Below are 25875 nucleotides of genomic sequence, written 5' to 3' on the forward strand. Positions count from 1 at the left end.
GATCTGGTATCATGGATCAAGTGGTAGAGCATCTGATAAACAAGTATAAAGTCTTGAATCCAAACTCTATTACCATCAAAAAATTTGCCTAAGTCTTTTTTTTTTTTGGTCAGTTGTGGGACTTGAACTCTGGGCCTGGCACTGCCCCAGAGCTCTTTTACTATAGGTAATTGCTCTACCACTTTGAGCCACTACACCACTTCCAATCTTCTGGAAAAAGGAGTCTCATGGACTTTCCTGCCTGGTCTGGCTTTGAACTGTGATTCGCAGATCTCAGCCTCCTGAGTAACTAGAGTTTTAGGCATATCCACCAGTATCTGGCCTGAGTCTTTTTTTTTTTTTTTTTTTAATGAGACAGTCTTCCGGCACATCTGTATTCTCTGGCTCTCTTGAGCCTTCTTAAACTACTCTCCAGTTTTACATTGGAGGGAGTCTCTCAGGCAATATGCTCAACAAAGAACTTAAATAATGCAGAATGAAAATTCACAGTAGAATCAAAATACAGAGTTCTCAGAAAAGGTTGATTCCTACTGTGGGACATGTTATGAGCCTTCCTGCTTATAAATATTTATACTATAATAGAATTTGACCTAAAACTTGCTTTATTTGTAACATACTGTCTATAAGAAAATTGTGGAAGAGAAGACTGATAGATTATATCTCTTTCTACCTAATAGAAAGTAACTATATTTATAACTGTAGTTTATAAGACAAAAGTTGGCAACTAGAGAATTATCGATCACATTCTCTTATCAGAATGATATACAGTTAGAAATAAATAAGAAATGGAACCAATTCACCCAAATTACTAGAAAAAATGCTTTAATTCGTTTTAAAATCTAAATCCTTATGTCAACGATGGTGGCAAAAAACTATTCTCCTTGTAAAATGATTAATGTATGATTACAATGTTAACTTCAAATTCTATGCAAATGTCTAATGGCCACCCTCAACAGGAGATGCCATAAAAACCATAAAACAAATTCAGTTTAGTATGAATATGAATAGTTGGTCCAAGAATTACAGAAGATCTCCGGTAGTGGGGGGCGGGGGGAGAGGTGAAGCCAGGCCCAAAGAAACATAGAGCTCATGGTTTCCGTTATTTGCAATATCTAGTATATGTCTGAGTCAAGCAGAAAAGGTCAGATAGGGTGATGTTAGGGAAATGAACCCTAAGATATGTATTCAAATGTTTTTTTTCTTTCATGCAATTGTTTCTAACACATTTATAAGATTATTTCTTTGTTGCTTTGTATGTCCCTCCCCTACAGTATAACCCCTGCTTTCACTGTATTTGATGTCGGTATAATTTGTGGAGGGGAAGGGGAAAAACAAATCGTTTAAATAGAGATACAGGTGGACCCATTGCAACAATGAGATGTACAAGTCATTATGCCGAAAAATGAACTTTACAACTTTGGTGCGGGGGTGGGGGGGAAGCGGGGAGGATTGGGTGGGGGGGCGGGGGGAGGGGGGAGGATGGGAAGGGATGGGAAGGGGAAACAAAGGAGGAGGCTACAATGCTTGATAAGAAATGTACTCATTATCTTGCCCATGTAATTGTAACCCCTCTGTACAGTATTTTCACAATAATAAAATAAAATAATTACAGAAGAAAGTAAAACTTAAAGATGACCAGGCACCCTTAGAAAAGTTTATGTTCTCCTTGAAGCAAAGACTATTGATCATGTTTTTGAAGGCCTTTCATATATTTTTCATTTTAAGGACAGATGCACATGACATAGATGTTCCCCATATGGGTGCTGACTCATAAGCCTAATTACATTCATATTTAAGGTATTATTGAGTTTTCTCATTAGATTTTCCAAACAGAGGCAAGGAGAATGGTAATCTAATTATTTTCCAGGGCGTAAGGTCAAAATATCATAAAGGGAATTGAAGTTGGTATAGGGACTTTGGGAATAGAAGAAAGATGGTAATGTGTCTGGGTTTATATCCATTTCAGTATAGCTGCTTAAATTTTATGCTTCAAAAACTCCTAAGATAATTGCTGGTGGCTTGTGTCTATAATCCTAGCTACTTAGAAGGCTGAGTTAGGGTTTTGAGGTTTGAGGTCAGCCCAGGCAGAAAAGTTCATGAGATTGTTTCTTAACCAATAGCTAAATATGCTGGCATGCTCCTCTCATTCTATCTACCTAAAAGAAGTAGATTGTTCTCTAGATCTGGGTAGGAAGTAAAACCCTATCTTGAAAGTAAGAAGAACTAAAAAGGCAGAAGGTATGGCCATGTGATCTACCACATATCAGGCATAAGAGCAAGCATAAAGCCTTGAGTTTAACCCAAAACATATTCCTGAACTGCCTTAGTATATTATAATTATCAAAACCAAAATAGTATAAACTAATTTGACAAATCAAAAGTAGCTTATAAGGGTGAGATAACAAATATCTATTGTAACTATTTTGCTTGATAGATTTCTATTATTTGAAATATGTTGACTAATATCTGAGGGAAATACTATATTCACTTCAATTCTCTGAATTATTTAGGTGAGTTTAAAGCTTTCTTGTTTTCCAATTTGAAACTGAAAGCAACATGTACTCACATGACTTTGGTCAGAGTTCTACAGAAAGGCAGAACTGGTAAAATGGTAGGATATATATGTATATACCAGTTCTCTGTTTTTCTTTCTTTCCATTTCTCTCATATATAATATATTCATACATTGAACCCATACATGTACAAATATATATACACATAAGTAGATATATTTCTCAAATATTTATAAAATATATGTATATATGTTCTCAAATCCAGATAGATACATAGATATGAGAGAGAAGCATATGAGAGAGAGCATGGGAGCTGGGCACCGGTGGCTCATGCCTGTAATCAATCCTAGCTATTCAGCTGAGATCTGAGGATAGTGGTTCAAAGCCAGCCTGGGCAGGAAAGTCCATGAGACTCTTATCTCCAATAAACCACTCAGAAAACTGGAAGTGGTGCAGTGGCTCAAGTTGTAGAGTGCTCTCCTTGAGCTGAAATGCTGAGGGACTGTATTCAGGCCCAGTGATCAAGCCCCATGAGAGAGAGAGAGAGAGAGACAGAGAGAGAGAGAGAGAGAGAGAGAGAGAGAGAGAGAGAGAGAGAGAGAATGTCTAAGTCCATACCACACCTCAGAAACCGTTAAGATGATAGAAATATTCTCAGTCTAGGGAGGTTCAAGGAAGATGGGCAGAGCTCTGCTGTCAGTCTCAAAGAGAAGACTGAGAACACGGGAACTGATCCAAAAATAGAAAACAAAAAACAACAACGAAAAAACAAAGCCGCTCTGCCAGAAGAGGGATAATTGACCCTTCCTCTGCGTTTGTTTCATATGGGCTGCAAGTGAATTGGATGCTGTGTGCCCATATTGAGGGGCATTCTTCCCTGTAGTCCACCAACTCATGTACCGATCTCCTCCGGAAGCCCTCTCAAAGCCATACCTGGAACAGCATAATCATTCTCATCAAAAGCAAAACCACCCTGTTCAGTAAGATTAAGATTAAGTAAGATTATTAAGGCACTGAGAATAAACATTGCTCTCCCAGCTGTGAGAATATCCTTTAATCCAGCCAAGTTGACACTTGAAATCAACCATTGCATATACTTAGATATCAGGTTCAAAGAACCAGCAAACACTTAAAACATTTACTGGGTCAATCCTATAACTGAGACACCTTGTTATTTTATAAACTAAATACTTTTTTCTTTTTAAATATGTTAAGCAGTTGTACAAAGGGATTACAATTCCTCAAGTCATGTTATGAGCACAATGTTTCTTGACTGAGACACTTCATTAAGTGTTAAAAGTCCAAGTGACTGAAATCAATTAGATTTACAGGTAAACTTTAATGGAAAGACTTGGAAAAAAGAAGTGGTAGAATTCAAAATTCAAACATAGATTTTTCTGGAAAGTGCTATCCTTTCTCAGGGGTGTGTTTCTCCACTTCTCTGATTGCTGGTGAAGGGTCTGCCACTATGCTGATGGCCATTTCTTCTACCCTTCCACATCTACAAGAGTTGGAAACAGCCTTCTATCTATGAATGATCTCTACAGGTGATCATGGTGCACAGTGACCATTGATACTTTGGAGCCAATAACAGAGGAATGAATACTAATTTCCTTTTCCCCCTCCATCTTCTGAAGCTTCACAACCAAGATCAGTGGAAGACCATGTATTTGTTAAGAATGGTGAAGTAGTTACCCACAAAACCTCCCTTCAGATTTGGAAGACTGGGCCTGCTTCTCAAATCCATGGGCAGATGTTGCAATACCAACTCAGAATTTGTTTTGGTGGTATCTCAGGTAAGATGGAATCTTCAGATTCTCCCCACATCACTTGTTCTTCATTCATCTGTGTTCCCACAATGTACATTCAAATCCCTCGGAGCAATATGTCTTTCCCATCCTGGCTTTTCCCAAACTTTTACTTTCTTGAGTGCCTCCCATATTTTGTGTTTTGTCCTCTTCTATGCTTAATTTTTATGTGCTAGGTATTTACATTGCCTCTTTAGAAGGACATACACCTGGATAAATTTCTATTCCCTAATGATATTTCCCTCTGCGAAGCCTCCAGGTCACTGTGGTCATCTGCCCCTCCCCTCTTTTTGGTCTTATTGACTATAGCCTTTCAGATAGTTAGAATGTCATATCCCAGTGCTGGTGGCTCATGCTTATAGTCCTAGATACTCAGGAAGCTGAGATATGAGGATTCTGGTTCAAAGACAGTTGCTCATTCAGAAAAGTCCATGAGACTCTTATCTAAAATTAACAAGCAAAAAAATGCTAGAAGTGGAGATGTGGCTCAAGTGGTAGAGTGCTAGACTTCAGCAAAACAAGCCAAGTAAGAACATAGGCCCTGAATTTAAGGCCTATTACTGGCACCAAAAAAAAAAAAAGGAAAAAAGAAATTCATATCTTGTCAGTTCATTAGATGCAATTTACATTTTACTATCTGAGCATATGATTCTGAATAGATAATAAATATTGTTCTGACAAATATTCTCTGCCATTAATTTTTTAAATGTGTTTATCATTTGTCTTTCTAATGGAATGGTAAACTCATTGCCTGCTACCTCATCTTCCTGCAAATTCAAGAAGCAGCTATGCCCTGTAAATTTTTTTTCTATTTCAGAATTCATGAAATTCAACTCAAATTCAGAAAGAGAGTTTACTGTTATTTTTATTTATTTATTTATCATTGGGTTTTATTTATTTATTATTATTGGGTTTTCCAAGTACACAAAGCAAATGTAATCACTTACTTAAAAGTAAAGTACAAAAACCCATTTTTCCCAACCATTATAAGTTGCTACTTGAATTATTTCCAAAAAGTACATTTAAAAAATGTATCTAACTAATTCCATGTACATATGTTCTCCCTAAACTGTGACTTTTTAAAAGTACATTTCGGAAGTCATAAGAAAATTCTCTGCATTAGAGCAATTTCTAAAACCTCTTTCTGGGACATTCAATAAAGTATTCTTTCAACATTATGAACTGCATGCCTTATTTCCTTCTGTGGCTAATCACAAAAAATATAACATGAATCAAGGACTGGATAGATTTATGATACTTCTTTTCTTTGGGATTTCTCAAAGTCATTTTATATTGCCACATTTGGAGTTTCAGCCTAAAAGTTTATAATAGGAAAATAGGGCTATATGACAGTACGTGTTTAGAACTATTGAAATTGAAAGAGCCATTGGCTCAAGTGTAGTGTTTTATAAGGACACAATAAAATTGTATTCGTTGTTGGACCTGAAAGTTATGTTTGTAATGCCAGTACTTAGAAGGCCAAAAATAGGAAGACCATGAGCTACATAGTAAGTTCCTGGCCAGGCTAGACTATATAGAAATACCTTGTCTCAAAAAAACTAAAAAACAACAACAAAAAAAAACAGAAAAATAAGTTACTCAGGAAGAAGTAAGGACAGAAGGAGAGATTTAATATAAGATTTAATAAAAGGATAAAATACAGCTCAGAATCTTTGTACAGCTTGGTGTTATGAGAAAAACTCAGAAAGTGAACAGGTGATTTCTTTGCTGATCTCATGATATCTAATCTCATTTTCTTACTTTCCTGAAGACTGACTTTTTGTTACTTTGTTTCTTTTTCTGTGAGTCCTAGGACTTGAACTAAGGCCTGGGGGCTTTACCTGAGCTTTTTCACTCAAGGCTATTGTTTTACCACTTGAGCCCCAGCTCCTGGCTTTTCAGTAGTTAATTTGAGATGAGAGTCTCACAAACTTTCCTGCTGGGCTGTCTTCAAACTGTGATCTTTAGTTCTAGACCTCTTAAGTAGCTAGGATTATAGGCATGAGCCACTGATGCCCAATGTTTTATTTCCACTAAAATTGAGGCTACTTCAGGAGTTTCCATGACATTTTAAAAAATTAATTTGAACTTAGATCCCATGATCTGCTCCCTGAGTCTGCAGGCATCCCCATATCCAATCATCTATGGCTAAGAAGTGGTGAGAGATTATGCTTTTTAGTTCTTACCTGAGACCTACAAGGGAACACACTGAACAAAACATATGCAAGACAGATAAGTCAATGAGGCTGAAAGACTCATGAAGTTACAGACAATAGATGTGAAAATAACTGTGCTGGTAATTTCAATGAGATAAAGATGTGATTCAAAATTCCAACAAAATCTGGAGTGTAAACAAACGTACAGACCATATTTGAAAAAGAATGAAATACAAATTTGAGGGCTCAAATTTGTAGCAACTACAACTTAAAACTCAATGAGTAAATCTAACAAATGACTCAGTAGAAAGGCAATCTTTATACTGAGATGTAATTTTAAAGGAGCTATTCAGAACACAGATACTAGTCATATACATCTAGGTGAAGAAGTAAAAGTGATGGATAATGCCATGAAAAAGGCAAACATTTATTCTCAGTTCCAGAAGAAGGGGAGAATATGGCCCAGGAAACACTGGCAAAGACAATGGATATAAAATTGCCAACGCTGATGAAAAATGCCATTCACAAAATGTACAACTCTAAGCATGGGAAAACAAGGAAACCAAGTATTTCTAGATGGTAATACTTATCACATTATCTATGACTTAGTACGCAGCATCTATTAATTCTTCTTTTTCCTATTACTAGGGTTTACACTAGGAGTCTCATGCTTGGTTGGCTTGCTTATTCACCAGGTGCTTTACCACTCAAGCCAAACATCTACCCCAGATTTTTCTTATTATGTTATAGATGGAGTCTCTCCAACTTTTCACCCTGGTCTGGCTTTAAATTATAATCCTTTGGATCTCAACGTCCTGAATAGCCAGACTTACAATTGTGAACTTCCAATGTCTGACATAGCACCTATCAATCCCTATTAAACAATTACATTTTTCTAACTTTAATACTCCCAACACTGTCTTTCTGAGAATAAGCAAGTTAATTCAGAATTTAAAAGGAGGAAATTTTAAAGATTTTAAAGTATGTATTCATACTATTCTGTTGGTATATTCACTATAATGATGTAGTATTTTATTTTCAGAAATGGAATTTCAGAGAGGAAAGCAATTTGAACCCAAGTATAACTATCGTTCCTTTGCAAATAGATGTCAAAAACTGATACATTTATTGAAGACACATGAAATAATAATGATTTAGAACAAATTGAAATCTTAGGGAAATATTTACTGAAATAGTCCACATTTTCTGAAAAATAACCCAAAAACATGGTACTCGTTGAAGAGCTCCAATAAAGACAATTTTGTTCTGTTATGATTAGATTTTTATACTTCTATTGATCAGCCAGCAACTTCATAATCTCTTAAGGGAAAGTAGATTAGACACTTTCAGATACACACAGGCTTCCTTCTGCAGAGTTATCAATGACAGAGACAATGTTAAGCAGAGATCTTAGAAAAGCTTTCACGAGGATAATGTATCTCAGCTTAAAATTTCACTACTGACACGTAACCATGACAGCAGGGAGGGCTGTCTCCATCTTTGAACAATAAAGAAATAGTATCTTTTAGCACCATAGCCATAAAAAAAGATTAAATAATGAAACAGGACAAGTTTCTGTCACTTCTGCATTTGCCTGCTGTGCAAGTACACAAAGAGGGAAAAAAAGTTGTCAGTTTGAACAGCATTTTCCAATCTGGAAGCTTTTAGGAAAATTACAGGGCACTGAAGAGCTACAGTTCACATTAGGACTGATTGCTGTCACAGTCAAAAGGAGGAAAGATTCAACGTCTCTTCACAATAGGGATTTGTCTGACATGAATAAAGTCAATACCTTCCATATTCACAAAATGAATGCAATGGCAAATCTCAAAAAGCCAGGCTTCACTGACTCTTTAGCATGAAATGATTTTGATTTTTATGAATGCCAGACAGTTTTGACCATACTGTCAATATCTGCCCAGGTAATAATATTGCTAGATAGACACTTAAAGCTTGCTACTAAGCTCTGTTTGAGAGATTTCTGGGCTCCTGTTAATTTTGATAGGTGTCCTGATTACAAAAAAAAAAAAAAAAAAAAAAACCAGTAAATTTTCATTATTCAGGGTAACATCACTAAGGTAATCCTATTAAACAAAATTGACTTCCTGTCTTGGCCAATAGGAGGAAGAAATATTTGATAACTTCAGCCTCATCACTTGGAATAATAATAAACCAGTCAGCTCTTTGAGATGATTCCTCCTTAATTTTAGCGCAGACATAACAGAGAACAACAAATATGTAACAGCTACTCAACAAAAAATGAGAAAGACAGGGTGGCTTGTCTTTTTAATTTTGTAACAAGTTCCAAATCAATTGCTTATGGAGTAAAATAGGTTTTAGTACTAGCCTGGAAGTGTGGCTCAAGTGGTAGTGCACCTGCTTAATAAACATACACACAAAAAATGTTTTAGTAGTATGAAATCAATAAAGAAATCTGCCCAAAGTACAGACGTCATATTTGTTCCTAATAGATACATTCAAGGAATTGCTTCTTGAAATAAATAAAAATGCTAGAATCCCTTTTCATCTATCCAACCTAAACTTTATGAAAGTGTTAAATAATAAATAGATCACAAGCATTCATGGACCTCAAAACTGAACTTTTCTGATACATTTTTAAAGAGAAAGAAATCACTGAAAAGCAATGTTACAATAGGTTAAAAAATACCAACTATGCAAAGTTGTTTAACTTCTATCTGAGCCTCCATATTTTCATTTATAAAGTGGAAATCAAGCTAGCTCTTCTACCTTGTGCCTGGAATGCAATCAAATTAAGTGACTTCACAAAGTAACACTTCTCAATGTGAACATCAATATTCACAGTCAGCTTGAAAGTGTACCTAGAAACAATTTAAAGGATGAAAAAATTTTAGTATGGAGTTATAATTTCCTCCACAGAAAAAGTCGTTATGATATGTGCTTGAGTAAAATGGCAAATCAGGGAGTTACAACCCACTGAGAATTTGAACCCATAGATACCAGTGCCACATCATTTTCACTATAAAAAAAAAACAACTTAAGAATGTATGATGCAGGCAAGACCACAGTAGTGAAAGTGAAAGACACTGGACTGTTTTAAGGTCGAGTTCCCTAGGATGACTCCAATCTTTCATTGTAAGCATGGGGGTCTCTGATCAAGAAGAAACATAAACCTTTAAGGATATTCATAAAGGCAATTAAGCCATGTAAGTAGCTATTATGTAATTAGACATTGTCACATTGGCTTTCTCTGTAAGAGGGGTGGAAGAAGAAAAGTCTTCAAAATACTTTATTTTGTTTCTATCTCTGATCTTTACATCTGCCTTTCTATCTCTGTCTGTCTCTCTGTGTGGGCCATGTTTGCTGTAAAACAAAACAAAATAATATTAAAATAAGGTTTTCATAAAATGCAATTCTGAGTCTATGTTGTTGATACAGAAATCTCAAAGTCCAACATGCACCTTACACCATCCTGAGAATAACAGAGGAACAGTCCTTGTCCACATAGAACACTATGCTTACTCTATAGATGCAAAGCTGTGTGATTTGCCTTTAAGAGTGAAGTTCTATGAAGTTTGCTCTTCTATACATCCTTCTGAAGAAATGTCATTTTGTCATTGTGTTCTTGACATGTATAATTACTTTTCTTTACCTATTGATTTGAGATCATTGTGTTAGTTATTTTTTTCCAAACAAGAGTCATGTCTTAGGGCATTTGATGTCACAACCTACTCATTTTAAGGATCAAATAGTTGAGAAAATTAGACTTTTGACTTCTGATGTTAGCTTCATTTAATTTTTGTGGTTTTATTACTTATTTGTTACCTGCATTAGTTATATGGGGGACATTGCTCCTTATGACATGTCTAGGCATGTATACAATATATTCTAATCAGTCTCTCTCCTCTATCACTCTTCATTTAAAATTTTATGATTAGACACTCAAGTTGTCTTACCTCTACTTAAGCTGGTTTAAATTAAATATAAATGTATGAGAACTTTCTTGGTACACAACAATAAAGATGTATGTATTTTAGAATGTAAAGTAGTACTTTAAAGAACAAAATAGCTCCAGAAGAAATAAGCTACATAATATTCCATATAGTCTAATCCATCTTTAATCCTGGGTATAAATGTCCTTATAGTGATTATCAAATGACTAGAATATTCTGTCCTTTACAGAGGAGGCAACAACCTTGTTACAAAGGGATCTGTCCAAAGCAGAACCACATTGACACGTTCTGGGGAGTGGCTTGGGGACCTCTGCAGGATGAATGGACTTTCTTTTTTCGATTTAATTTAATTTAATTTTTTACTGTAAAGACACTTTACAGAGGAGTAACAGTTACATGAGTAAGGTAATAAGTACATGTCCTATCGAGCATTGTTACCCTTTTCCTTATGAATCCACTTTCTTAAGGAAGCTCCTCTGTGTCTGAAGGAGCTCTCTGTCCAATGCACTTACCCCAAACTAGATGGTTCTTTTGGCCTCCAATACAATTCCATTCATCCTAAAACTATACTTCCAAGAAAGTGGCTGGACAGCTCATCACATTGTGACTTGTAGCATATCATTCTCCTTGAAATATCTCCAGTTTTATAAAGGAAACCCAGCAATTCCTTTGTAAAGAGGTAATCATAAGGATTTAGTGTAATAAATGCAGTTACTTTGTAGGTTTCCTTTGATGATGCAGACATTTTACCTAGGTAATACACTAGTCACCTTTCTATTCTACTTTAAAGCACTATTCCATTAGGGTTTAAAATTTGAAGATTTTATGAGAAATTACCCTACTTTCACTGACAATATTATACTGAATTATATCAGTAGTCCATACAGGCAGACTTCTATAGGTTCCTATTATTTTTCTCACTTATAACATTTTTCTTGTCATTATAAAATGTGATACATGTTTATTGTAGAGCTTTTGAAAAATAAAGAAAAAAAATCTAAAAATTATGAATCCCTTTTCTAGAGATAGTAAATGTTACTATTTTGGTATATTTTTTCTTTAATTACCTATCATTTTACAAAGTCCCACACATATTCTTTAGAGTAATTATACAGCTCTGGAAACCTCTGTCATCAACTCTCAAACTTCTGTCAGGAGACTCATGCATTTTTCTTCAGCCCAAATGGGATGAGGAGGGAAAGTAGCAAGAATGAGAAGGGAGAGAGAGAGAGAAAAAAAGCTCAGAATCTCTTTTTTCAGTTCTAAACTTACAATAAGAATTAAATGGCCCTTTCAAAGTCATTCCCAGAAGCCTCTGCTCTCATGGTTTCATTATTTGTGTGTCCCATTATGAGATTTTAGCTATTAATACCACTATCAAATTCAGAACTGATCATTGTTTTTTTCATCTTGCACTTGGGTAAAATGCTATCTCCCATTTCATTTCTGTGGTATCCATGCTAATCTCATCACCTTCCCCAATTCTATACTTTCTATGTATCTTCTTCCTGCTACTTGAATCTCCTTATGATGTGAGATCTTGACATAACAATTTTAACAAATCAAACAATTTTTTACTTGGTGCAACTATATTTGAATATAAATAATAATAATGAAGATTATTTGTATGAAATATGTTTTCAAGATGAATAAACCAGCTATATAGAGAATATCATGGTAATTTTCACACTGTTAAGCAACATATTCTGGTTTTTTTTCCCCCTTAATTCAATGGGTCATCTAGTGATTTGCCTTTACTAAGCTTCCCAGAATTTTGAGAACCTTGATTACTGGGTGAATTTTCCTTTGTCAATGGGTGTACACATTAGCAATTGCTAATTAATTACTTCATTTCATATTCAATAGTCTATTAAGAGGAGCAGAAATAGGGACATTATAGTAAGCTTTTATAATGATATGGCATAACAATGTCTTCTAAGGACTCAACTTAATAGCAGATGATAGTAGACCTTTGATATATTTATCTTCAATATGGATAAATGAAAAATTTGCAGACGTATTTCCGTCTATCTGCTTTTGTCTGAAACTTTAGTGGTGTGTGGAATCCCACAGTCAAGGAAATGCTGATGACTGATTCCTATCATTTCCTGAGTCCTCAGTCTATGTAATTCTACATATTTAAATATTAAATGTAATAGCAGTACTTCAATTTTTCTCTAAAATTCAACTTTATTAAAAGCTGTTTCCACAAGTGGTCAAAAATTTTATCCCACAATCTGGTTTGGATTTTTTGTTGTTATTTTTTGTTTGTTTGTTGCTGTTGGTGCTAGGGGTTTTTGTTTGTTTTTTCCAGTCCTGGGGCTTGAATTCAGAGCCTATGTACTCTTCTTGAGAATATATGCTAGATATCTGTCACCTCAGCCACAATTCTACTTCTGGCTTTTTATTTTATCATTTTTGTTTTCTTTTTTTGTTAGATAATTAGAGATAATTATCCAACCACAATTCTCAGACCTCAGCCTCCTGAGTAATTAGGATACAAGCATGAACTGCCAGTACCCTGCTGTGATATGGTTTAAAATTACTAAATGGTTTAAAAAAATTGGATTAAAACTGATTTTGGCTGAGCACTGGTGGCTCACACCTGTAATTCTAGGTACTTAGGAAACTGAGATCTATGGATTGAGGTTTGAAGTCTGCCTAGTCAGGAAAGTCATAAGACTTTGTTGTTGTTGTTGTTGTTGTTGGTCATAGGCCTGAACTCTAGGCCTTGGCACTGTCCCTCAGCTCTTTAGCTCAAGGCTAGCACTCTACCACTTGAGCCACAGTGCCACTTCCAGCTTTTTCTGCTTATGTGGTGTTGAAGAATCCAACTCAGGGCCTTATGCATGCAAGCAGTCTACCACTGAGCCACCTTCCCAGTCCCAGAAGACTCTTATCTCTAATTAACTATCTAAAACCTGGAAGTGTAGCTGTGGCTCAAAGCACTACTATCCTTGAGCAAAAAGCTCAGTGTAGGCTCTGAATTCAAACCTCATGACCCACAAAAACAAACAAACAGACAACAACAACGACAACAAAAACTGACTTTGTAACTACTTTGTTTCATATTTTTGGTTCATGTCTAAAAATTAAATTTCCAATTATATGGCAAACAATAAAACTTATTTTTAATCTGTTTTACACCTCGTTTCATTTTATTCTATGAACTGGGAATTATTATCTTTTAGGAATCAAGGGCTAGGAAAAATTAAATATATTTCTGAATATCACAACCTTCTGCAATTTGCTTCTCATGATTTACTCATATGTAAGATACTATTAATTAAAATTTTTATCCATTCTATTTGCCTAATTTTTATATAACAGGCTCAAATTATGCTATTTAATGCAGAAAATTATTTTAATTTTTCATGAAATGCTTGTTAAACTGTCCTTTATTTTATTTAGGTATTTCATTTGCTTTTGAGTACCTTTTCTAATCAAAATTGAGTCACTAAATATATTCAAGTAACTATACCACAGAACAATTAAACCGTTATAATGCAATGCATTTTCTGATTCCTACACAATATGAACCTAAAGATTATTTTTCCTTTAATAGCTTTCAAATACTAAAACATAACAAATAATAATAATTGTTGCAGGTGTATTTTACATTTTAATAATCTAAATTAAACTCTCAGGTTGTTGAAAGGCATAAAAATGAGTTTTATTTTTCTTGTAAAGTGATCCATTCTTCAAGCTAAATGATCATCTAACCTTTTTTTTTTAAATTATTTTTTCAAGCAGGAAGAAAAACTCGTTTATTAACAGAGAGCAGCCCTTTTTAAAGCCAAAAAGGGCAGGTGTCACAGCAGAGGAGGAAGAGGAACCAATCACTGTCAAGGTCACACCCTATCATGCACCTAAGCTTTCACGGGCTGGTTACACACTGAATGTAAGGCAAATTGGGCTCTGCCCACTCTACTCTCTCAGGGCCATCTTTGCTGCCCATGTGCTCTACAGTAAACTGGGCTCTGCCCACTCAACTCCCTCTCAGCGCCATCTTTGCTGCCTGTGTTCCCCACAGATTCCCCCTTCCCCCTTTTTTTTAATGGCAGACCCACCTCCCAGTTAATGATCATCTAATCTTATAGGCTTCCCAACCTTGACACACTTTGCCTTCCTCCTCATATCCATTCTTGCCACTCTACATCCAAAGTGATACCAGAGCCATCCTTTTCCCTCCATCACCAGTGCTATCAACCCAACCTCAGGATCATCCTCATCCACTTATTTCACTTACTGGTTACTTAGTTACTCCCATCCTTTTCAAGCCATTCTCCACACTGAACCCAAAGTTCATTAGATGCTAGCCCTTCTTTAAACATCCCCAGTGGGTTCCCATTGTGTTCAGCACACAACCACCACTCTGAGCCCCCAGCTTTCAAGCACTAGCTTCTGCTATGTTCACCTTTTCTGCTCTCCTCCTCCCCTTTCTCTACATTCTCTCCCTCTAGACTCAAGGCCTCTGCCCAATCCTTCCCATGCTGTTTCTTCAACTGGAGAGGACTTCATAGCAGGCAACCTTCTTTGCCTAATTCAGTGGTCAACCATAATACTACCTCCTCATAGAGGACTTTTTGAAACATCTTCATTCCATCAGACACTTTATCAAACTGTTTTATTTTCTCATAGACTAATAAAAGTTATCACTCAATGAAATTATCTTGCTTATTGATGTGTTTATTGGTTTATTATTGGTCTGCTCCATTAAGAGAATGAGAGCTCTGGAAAAGGAACTTATCAGCTTCATTCTCTATTTTATCTTTCCCCAATGCTTAGAACAGTCTGGCCCTTTTTAGGACTTCCATGAGCCAGAAGCATTTTTGCCTTTTGGGCTCGCTGCTTTATAAAAAAAAAAAAAGATTGGAAATTACATTTTATGACTACATTGGCATAATCATGAATATATTAAATCACATATTAAAACTTTTCTGTCAGTTTATTTTTTTTTATTTAAAAGAAATTAAAATATTTGTTTGGGGCTTTGGCTTTGTTCTTCCTGTACCTAATGAATTCAAGCTGAGCACAGTTGCCCGAGGCCTAATAGGTGCTCAATTATTGAGAGGACTGAGTGGATTAATGAGCACCGGGCAGCAATTTATGATAGTTAGATGCTGTCTCTCACTTCCTACTCAGCTGGCTAATAATTACTTGAAGTCCTGAATTTATAAACAAAGAGGGTAAAAATCACATGGTTTTCCATCTGCTCTCTCAACTCTCAATGGTAGTTATGGTCTACTATATCACTCAGCCTTTTATTACACACATCTACCATTTTTTATTGCTTTTGTGATTGTTTCAAGTGTTAGTCTTATTCCAGTAATTAGATTATAGATTCTTGCAGGACTGGAGTTTTATTGTGTTCTCCCTTTAAATGTCCTTAGTGTCCAATGTAAACATGCTCATTATTTGTCTGACTTGTACTTTTAAAAGATCATATACATAAAATATAGAAAAGATAAACGGGTCAATTTATGTTGGTGACAGCTGAAGAAAGAAATGCTATGGTTATAAAGGAGGAAGTGGCTATTCTGAAGCAGTACTACTCCATCTTTTCCACATCACAGCATAAGAGAAAACTGTCCCTTGCACACAGAGGTCTAAAGGAATGAGGCTGCCTAACCTTCAGGTCTATTTGAGGGCTCAGAATGTTCCAAACTCTACTATACTACAGAAGGCCAACCTTTCAGGGAAGTTTTAGTATATTAGGGGCATAGCTCTCATACAAACTTTCTCTGAGGTCAGCTATACTGCTGATGTGGAATTATTAACTTACCTCCCAATGAAGTGCTGGTTAGAGCCAACTTCTACATTTTTAGGAATTTTATCAGACAGTTGTTAAAATATAGGCATCATAACAGTTAAAATGTATCAATTTACAAGTCACTAAATTAAATTAAGAACTAAAAAAGGATCTAGGAATATAGCTCAGTCTAGAGTGATTGTCTATCTCTGAGTTCCATCCCCAGTATCATAAAACAGAAAAAAATATACCTAAAAACATAGGCAATAAATTCTTGCACATCATACTTTAGTGATGTGCATTCCTTACAGTTTAGTGTCAACTATGATTATGAGATTGTTTCTCACTAGTCTCACAGTGGAAATGAAGTATAAAGATATATTTATCAGTTCTCCCCAATGTCGTCTCCTTAGAAGCTTGAAGGTGGCCTTAGTGGGAGCATTCAGCATCTCTCCACAAACACAAGTCAGCAATGCTGCAAAGCTGGGGTTTGCCCTATCTAACAAACCTAATCAACTCCTCTTTCTCATTCTTTTCTCTCTTAGCAGCTCCTAATCTCTCCTTCAGACTTCAACTACTCAATCTAAGGCCCACACATACGATTAACAACAGAATAAACTTCAGAACTGTTAGAGTCTAGACTGGAGTCAGGACACAGGATTTCATGCTAGCTCTTTTTAGAGACCTCATATTAGTTATATTACATTGCATTTTTTTGGTCAGTCGTGGAGCCTGAACTCTGGGCCTGGGCACTCTTCAACTCTTCAGCTCAAAGCTAGCACTCTACCACTTGAGCCACAAAGCCACTTCCGGCCTTTCTGCTTATGTGGTGCTAAGGAAACAAACCCAGGGATTCATGCATGCAAGGCAAGCACTCTACCACTGAGCCACCTTCCCAGCCCCTACACTGCATTAAAAAAATTGTTTATTCACTGAACCTGGGGCATATTAGATACACAACCAATTTATAACTTTTAATTCAATTCTGAAGTGTTTTCACAAAAAAAAAAAAAAGAAAAACCCATGCAACAGTGCTAAGGTAAAACAGTCACCTTATCAATAAACTGTTGCAAGTATTTTCACCCAAAGTTGAAAAATTGTCCTAAACATGAAAACCCCTAACAAATTTAAATTAATTATATAAAACTTGTTACTTGTATTCCCCTTTGAAAGATCCCCAAAACCAATGTATAAGTAACTAATATACATCAGTCCCAACATAATCCTGGCTTCCACACCAAAAGCAGATGCTCCTTTCAATTTCAAACCATCATCAGAGACCAAGGGAAAAGTTTTTGTTTATGTAAAACAAAACTCACATGTGCAAAAAAAGAACAAAAAGGCCCAGGAGAAACCCGACAAAACCCTTCGTGCTGACACTGATGTTCAGTGCCATGTTTAGTGGCTCTAAAGACCACTGACAAAAACAAAATAATGGCTGAATATCACTGCAAGAAAACCCAAGACCCTTTAACCCTTTGACATCAGAAATGAAGATTTTTCCAATTACATAAATGCCTACTTTCTATGTGTCCAGAGTGAAGAAAGAAAGTGCAGAAAGGGCAGCTGGTGTTTGCCTAGACACCCAGACAAACAGCTGTAATAGAGACTTTAAGGTTAGGCAGAAACCAAAGAATGGTTATTAACTGCTGTCAGCTTTAGTGGAGGTGATTCAGTCCTAAGATTTAAGGGGAAAATATAAGGGGTGGGGGGAATGTTTGTTGAGATAATTATCATGTTTAAATAAAACACAAGAAAAAATATACGAGCACCCATCCTGGTAGCATGAGGCTAGGCAGAAAATGCTGAGACTCAGTGGCGCTGCTCCACACAATGACTAGTTAGGATTGTGCTCTCCTGAAATGAAGCAGAGGCTGAGGGCATCCCAAGAGTGCAGTCATTTCAGTGAAGACTGACAGGCTTTGTGGGACCTCAACATCTACATCTCATTTCGAAAACCAAAGCAAAGAAGAGAGAAAGACTGTACTCCTGTATTTCATTTACAGTGTTTGAGTTCTGGAAGGACCTGTATGTAGACAAGAGGCAGCTTTCAAATAAGCAATCTTACGCCAATCCATTGCCAAATTTCTGCTATAACTCCTAAAGATCCCCCCAATACCTATTCATCAGAATGGAACGTAAGCTGGAGTGTACAGATCAAAAAATGAAAATGTAGAAAAGAATGACAGTATTATGACCAAAGTGTTGGTAAACAAGTGAATTATGAGTTGGGATGGCCAGGAAAACAACCGTTTAAATAACCCTCCGGACTTCAAAAACTCTCTTCAGGTAGTAGCTCTGTCCCAGTGTCATGGCAACTAGAACAAGAGCTTCAAAGAAGGACCAGAGGACCACTCTGCGGTTATCTGTGTTATCGTTTATGGCCCTGTGTGTCCTTTCCCGGACTTCCGTGTACCCCTGTTCAAGCTTTACAGCTGTCATCGCCACAGCCAGCTCATTAATAATTTCTTCTCGTGTGTTCTGGTGAGCCTCTGTCTCTGTGTCTTGTCCTTTGGGAGCCTTTCCTGTATCGATGGTGAACATCACCATCTTTGGAGTTATAGTAGACATCTTATTACTGAAACAAAACTTGAACATTCCATCCATGTGTGCAGCACACGTGTACTTCCACTGGACTCTCGATCTCCTTTATAAATGCCTTTATTATAGGGACCTGTGATCTCCACGTCAATGTCCAGGAAGCCGTCCTCCACCACATCGAAGATGAGGCTTATCTTGGTGCCCAAGGTGACGCACTCCTCGGCTGCACATCGATGCTGATGAAGTAACCCGAGGCCTTGGCCAGGAGGGCGGCTCTGCGGCCTCACTTTGGTGAGTCAGGGGCCCAAGCCAGGACTGGGGCTCGGCCTCCACCCCTGCACCTGCCGCCGCCAACGCCGCCTCCTACATTGCATTTTGAAAACGTAGTTTCTTATCTTTAAAACAAAAGGAGAAGGTTAGATTAAATGACATCAAAATCCCTTTCGAATCTGAAATTCTATTCTCTTTGATACTAGAATGACTCAGTCTCAGTTTTGATTCCAGTACTGACGCTATCCTACCAACCTCATGGCCCTTTGTTCTCTGTGCAGGCTACAGACAGTGACCTAATGTTGTCTAGGCCCAGAAAACTACCTTTGATTGTGAAATGTGGTCACAGTAAAATCTTGATATCAATATGAGTATTCGTTAGCATGTGGACTTTTACATGAAAGACATTTGGATTTATATTTTCCTTTATACTCCATATTCATATGACATTAAGTAACATGTTTTATCATTAGTGTAAGTCATAAATAAGAGCTTATAATAGGATTATTGTAAAGATTTTAATGTATGGATATTCTCTAATATTGTCACTGCTTTTAAAATGTATTTCACAGCCAGTGCTGCTGGCTCATGCCTGGAATCCTAGCTACTCAAGAGGCTAAGATCTGAGGATCTTTGTTCAAGGCCAGCCTGGGCAGGAAAGTCTCATCTCCAATTAACCACCAGAAAACTGAAGATGGCGCTGTGTCTCAAAGTGGTACAACACTAGCCTTGAGTAACAAAGCTCAGGAATAACACCCAGGTCAGGAGTTCAAGCCCCACAAATAACAACAAAAAATTTAAAAATTAAATTTAAAATTAAATGTGGGGCTGGAATGATGGCTCAGTAGTAGACTGCTTGCCTTTCATGCATGAGGCCTTGAGTTGGATTTCTCAGCACCACATAAGCAGAAAAAGCCAGAAGTGGCACTGTGGCTCAAGTGGTAGAGTGCTAACCTTGAGCTGAAGAGCTGAGGGACAGCACCCAGGCCCAGAGTTCAGGCCCCACAACCAACAACCAATCAGTCAAACAATCAATCAATCAATATATTTCACTAAAAGAGAAATAGTAAGACATATGTAAGATTACTTGCTATACATGTTCTATCATGATCCCATAATGAATGAAACAGGACTAAGAAAAGAACTAAAAAATAGTCTGTCTCAGAACACTTCAAAGGTATGAAATTTCAACAAACAGAGTAAAGTCTATAAAATTGGAAGGATTCACTGAAGAAACTGATTAGAGGAGAAGTCACCTTCTCATAAAATAATTGGCTTGTATTCCACTGTAGGATGATGTTGGATACTTCTCTCCAAATTTGTACATCTCAAATCGAACCCATTGTCTTCCAAGAGTATTATTTGGCCCTTGAAATTCTGTTTGGTAACTAATCTGGTGAACTAATTTAAGTCTAAGTACCTAAGTGTACTATTTCTCTTTATTATTTTACCTATTATTATATTATGTATACTAATTTCTCTTAACATATTTTCATTTCCATATGACTCTTCTTTGCCATAATCCCATTAAGCCTTGAGTTTGTTTTAGCTTTCCATCACTGTAACAAAAGTTCCTGAAACCAACTTTAAAAACGAAAAGAGGGGCTGGGAAGGTGGCTCAGTGGTAGAGTGCTTGCTTTGCATGCATGAAGCCCTGGGTTCAATTCCTCAGCACCACATAAACAGAAAAAGCCGGAAGTGGCACTCTGGCTCGAGTGGTAGAGCCTTGAGCTAAAGAGCAAGCTGAGGGACAGCACCCAGAGTTCCGGCACCATGACTGGCAAAAAAAAAAAAAACAAAACAAAAAAAAAAAAACAAGATTTTTAGTACTAACCTCATAGCATCCAGGAAGCATCAAGGAGAAAATGGACCGTGGATCCCAATATACCCTTCAAGGAAACATTTCCACTGAACAAACATCCTTCCTCTAGCCTCTACCTCCTAGAGGTTCTACCATCTCCTAATAGCTCTATGGGTTGGTGACCAAGCCTTTTAACTCATGGACCTTTGGTAGACACTTCCACAGATTGTGCCAGGTTCTAGCTCTTCTCTGTGAACTGGTGAGAGAATTGATTTCTGGATTTAGAAAGGATTCACCTAGGCAATTCTGTCCTGGGGTCTTCCCTGAGGCTGCATTAATACATTGATTATAGTGGCACTGGGCAAAAAAAAAAAACAACCTAAGGGCTACTTGTATTTTTCCTCCCCCACCCCTCTCCTGCTCCCTCTTTTCCTTCTGCCTCTCTGTATCCCTCCATGCTGTCTGCTTTTCCATGCTTCCTTTCAATGTGAGTAGTTTGTACTTTTTCATAACATGGTGTTCTTACAATGGCTGGATTGTTTACACAGTGATTCAAACTTTCAGTACATATTTCTGCAAACAATGTGGGAATCCTATCACAGGATTCTAAAGTTATACTCTGTCACTTTTGCCACATTCTTTTGGTTACAATAAACTCACAAACCCACTTGTTTTCAAGTAGAGTGTATTAAGACTCCAGCTCCCATGTAGGAATATCACATTCTAGAATATGAAAGTTATAGGAGAGATTGTTGTGGTCATCTTTAAAATTTTTTTAATTGTAAAGATACTGTACAGTGGGTTAAAGTTAAATGAGTAAGGTAATGACTACATTTCCTACCTATAATTTTTACCCCCTCCTTTGTTTTTCTTTTACTATCCCTTCCCTCCCCACCTCCCCAACTCCTCCCTCCCCCACCAGGTTGTAAAGTTTTTTTTCAGCATAGTGTTTTGTTCATCTCATTGCTACAATGGGTCAATCTGTATCCTTGCTTCAGTATTTTGTTATTTCCCTTTGTTGTGGTCATCTTTGGAAAACAATCTGATGCAGATAGCTTGGGCCAATGCAGAATTTAGAACTTGGGCTATTTCCTATCAAGTCTGTTTGCTCAGTTGCATGGTACACCATTCTCCGGGACTTGTGTATAGGATTATGTGGTGGAAGGTAGGCTTCTTGGAAAAGATAAATGATTAACAATATATTAATAGTATACTTGATGTTCAATTTTTCTTACCTGGAGAAAATCCTTAGTTAAATTTGGAAAATAAAGATAATAGTTTCTTTTTGTCTTTCTTTTATGGTTTCTTTGTGGCTTCAGCTAGTCTTACTCACTTATTGTGTTCTTAGATGACATTTTCCTGGTTAATGATTTCATAGTTTGCAGAAAATTCCTAGCTTTTCTAATGCATGTGTCCAAGGCCTTTGAACACATTATTGCAAAGAAACACATCTTCCCAGAAAAGAACTTGCAATGTGTCTGTGAATGTACTTGCTTCTTAAGAATTTTATGTTTGCTTGATCTAACTTGATTCCCTATCTCTGAATTTGTGACTTCCTCCCTAAATAGGGAAATCTCTGTAGTACATGACTTGACTGGATAAACTGACTTCCTGATGGGCCTTTATGTTGGATACAGAATCCTCCTTAATAGAAACTCACATGTCCTGTCACTTCTTATAAACACCCTTAACCTCATGCAGTGTAGAAAATGCAGCTACTTCCTGCTTTGACATATGTCCTAATCTTGAAATACACAAGATACCAAATGAATGGACTTTGATACGAAGCAAAGCACAAGCATGAAAAAGCATAATACTCTGGCCAGTTAGTAGAACAGAGACATGCCACGGAAAAGGGAGGAACTAAAGAAGCAGAAAATGGACAGAAGAAGCAGAGGAAAACAGAAAAGACACTGAATCTTTGTCCCTGTTTGCCTGAACAAATTAATTTCTGCTAATCACCTCTTGCAATCTATTATTACTAAAAAGTAAATAATTTTGCAACATTGCTTTGAGTCCTGGCAATAACTAGAGCACAATCATAATCATTTCAGTTCTTTATTTATCCTCCTCTACTTTTATGCAACTTCCTCTTGGGATAGATCTAAGAAATAAGTTGCATCTCAACCTGTGGTGGATAAACAAGCAAGGTCTATTGGGAGGCCCTGAGGAAAGAGAAATCGGGTCTGATATATTTAGCTTTCACAAGAGGGTAGATCTTGGCAAACACCTCTAATAACAAATAGTGAAAGGAGAAATTGGATAGACACCCATAAGTGCAGTGCCAAAATTATATAAATATGTACAATGATGATTCTTGTTACTCTTTTTTTAATGATCAGTCATGAAGCTTGAACTCTGGGCCTGGGCACTGTCCCTCAGCTCTTCAGCTCAAGGCTAGCACTCTACCACTTGAGCCACAGTGCCACTTCCCACTTTCTGAGTAGTTTATTGGGGATAAGAGTTTCAAGGGCTGGCTTTGAACCATGATCCTCAGATCTCAGCCTCCTGGGTAGCTAGGATTATAAGCGTGAGCTCCTGGTGCCCAGCTGATTCTTGTGACTTTTTAAAAAAAATATTAGAGATTAGTCCTAGGACTTGCACATGTTAGTCACACACTCTCTCACTTGAGGTATACCTCCAGCTCATTGTGGCATTGATTTTTATCACAGTAGTTATAAACTGGAAATATTCCACATATGTTTTAGTAAGAAACTAGTTAAAGAAATTAACTAATTAGCCATGGCTAGTTAGAGACATTAACTAGCCATGGAATGCTATATAGCCTTTTAAAAGAATAAAGTAAAAGTGTGTGCTAATGAAAATGTCTCCTAGACTTGTCCTTAAAAAAATGTATCTCTATTAATATGTCTATGTGTGGTGTGGTATGTGTTTATGTAAGAATATATGTGTGTATACATTATATATACAGGAGTAGAAATATTACAGAAGAATAAACAGAAACTACTATATGAAGTGATAGGAATAAGGAAGAATAGGAATAAGGGCTGTAGAAGAAGATTATTTTTTACCTCAATTTCTCCATACTTTTATCATACATTATTTAAAAAACTTATAAGCATATCTTGCTTTTGTAATTTAAATAAAATAGTCTTTTAAAGACAGAGAGGAAGTGGTGCTGTGGCTCAAGTGGTAGAGCCCTTGAGCTGAAGAGTTCAGGGACAGCGTCTAAGCCCAGAGTTCAAACCCCACCACTGACAAAACAAAACAAGACAGAGAAAAACAAGAAAAAGAGCCCAGGATGGAAATAAATTGTTAAATGAAAATATCCTCAATATTTTATGTTCAGAGATAACAGCTATAAATTCTTAAGATACAGTTAATACTTATGCTGAACGCAGGAAGGATCTGAAAAAATCATCAGGCCCATGAAAAAATTCAAAATGATCTGGAGGAACTCACTGATAGGATGTCTAGAGCAAAGGTCTTAATATTTGTTCATTTTAATTATAGTACCTCAGCCATGACTGCTCTTTAGAGTCACCTAAGGAGGTAAGGAGCTTCAACAAAAGTGTACCAAGAGCTGCTTCTACATATTTTAACTGGCTTTGGAAAAAGGATCAAATATGAATACACTTAAAAAGATCCCCAAGCAATTTTATAGTGCTATAACAGAAAACCACTACATTGAATGCTGGATAATTAACCATCTCTTTCTCTCTCTCCCTCCCCCCCCCCATCTCTCCAGACAAAATTGTGTGAACATATCATGTATATCTTGGTACTTTAAGTATATATCATTATGAAACATTTAAATGTTGCTAAATAATAAATATTATAACCATCAATTCTTAACCAGTTACTATTTGTGTTAGCATTCCCTCCTTCTCAGGTGTTCAGATCCTCCCACTTAACTTTCCTAGCAGCCTGTCTAGCCCCCAGCTCTATCAGCAGAATGCCCTCCAACCAAATCTGAACTCCACTCTGCCCTTCACAAAGAGAACTCTCCCCAGGCTCCAGCCAGCCTGAATTCCCTCTCTCTGCCCAGAATTATCTGTGCATACAGAGTACCTCCCACCTCCAGCCCCAGTGTTACAAGGATGCACCTGGATATGGACAGCAGCCATTTTGCTCCCTCTCCCATGGGGAAGATGGCCTTGTCAGCCCCTCTGGTAAACCTCCTTATAACCTCCTTCTCGAGTACCTGACTGTGTCCATGTGGTCTTCTGGGATGGATGCTTTCAGTGTAAGCCATGTACATGTATATGTGAAGTAATCAGAAAACACATTCAGATCAAATGACAAAGATGCTTTAAAAATGTAAAAAAAAAAAAAAAAAAAAAAAGGGCTGGGAAGGTGGCTCAGTGGTAGAGCGCTTGCCTTGCATGCATGAGGCCCTGGGTTCGATTCCTCAGCACCACATAAGCAAAAAGAAAAAAGCCAGAAGTGGTGCTGTGGCTCAAGTGGTAGAGCGCTAGCCTTGAGCTGAAGTGCTGAGGGACAGCGTCCAGGCCCAGAGTTCAAGACCCACAACTGACCCCACCTCCCCCCCCAAAAAAAGAAAGAAAAAAAAAGAAAAAAAGAGAGAAACTACCTCAACACGATAATGATTGTCTCAGGAGCTTCTCAGGTGTCAGGCACCTGAATCCTTATATTCAAAGTGAGAAACACAGGCTAATGCACTATCATTGTCACTGGGATTCGTTTTGAAATACAGAATCCATGCATCAGTTAAACCTAGTAAATCAGAATCATCATAAACAAGATGTCTGAGAGATTTATAGGCATACAAGCCTTTGAGAAGCAGCATGCTACTTATTAGAATATTTTAAATTGTTTCAGATCTCTTTGGCCAAATCCATCTTATTTTATTGACATTAATTACTTTTATGATTATCACAAAATTGAATGGCTTGCTATACAGAGAATAATAAATGGCCTACACCTCAATTCCTTCTACAGCAACATGAACAGATTTTATTCTTTAGCAGTTACCATTTGGACATTATTGATAATTTATAGACGTAAGTTTCATAGTAACCCTAAGGAAGTATTATTGTTCTTCCTATTTACTGAGAAGTTAATTGAGATTCATAAAAAGTCACAGATGATAAAAGACAATGCTACAATTTAAATTCAGT

General features: G+C 36.9%; 1 pseudogene; it reads right to left on the reverse strand.

The window, feature by feature from the left end:
* Positions 1-18414: 18414 nt before the first annotated feature.
* Positions 18415-24861, reverse strand: LOC122121755 (annotated as a pseudogene).
* Positions 24862-25875: the final 1014 nt, after the last annotated feature.

Source organism: Dipodomys spectabilis, unplaced genomic scaffold (genome assembly GCF_019054845.1).
Source record: "Dipodomys spectabilis isolate Male_0828 unplaced genomic scaffold, ASM1905484v1 ptg000197l, whole genome shotgun sequence".
In the NCBI taxonomy this organism is placed as follows: Eukaryota; Metazoa; Chordata; class Mammalia; order Rodentia; family Heteromyidae; genus Dipodomys; species Dipodomys spectabilis.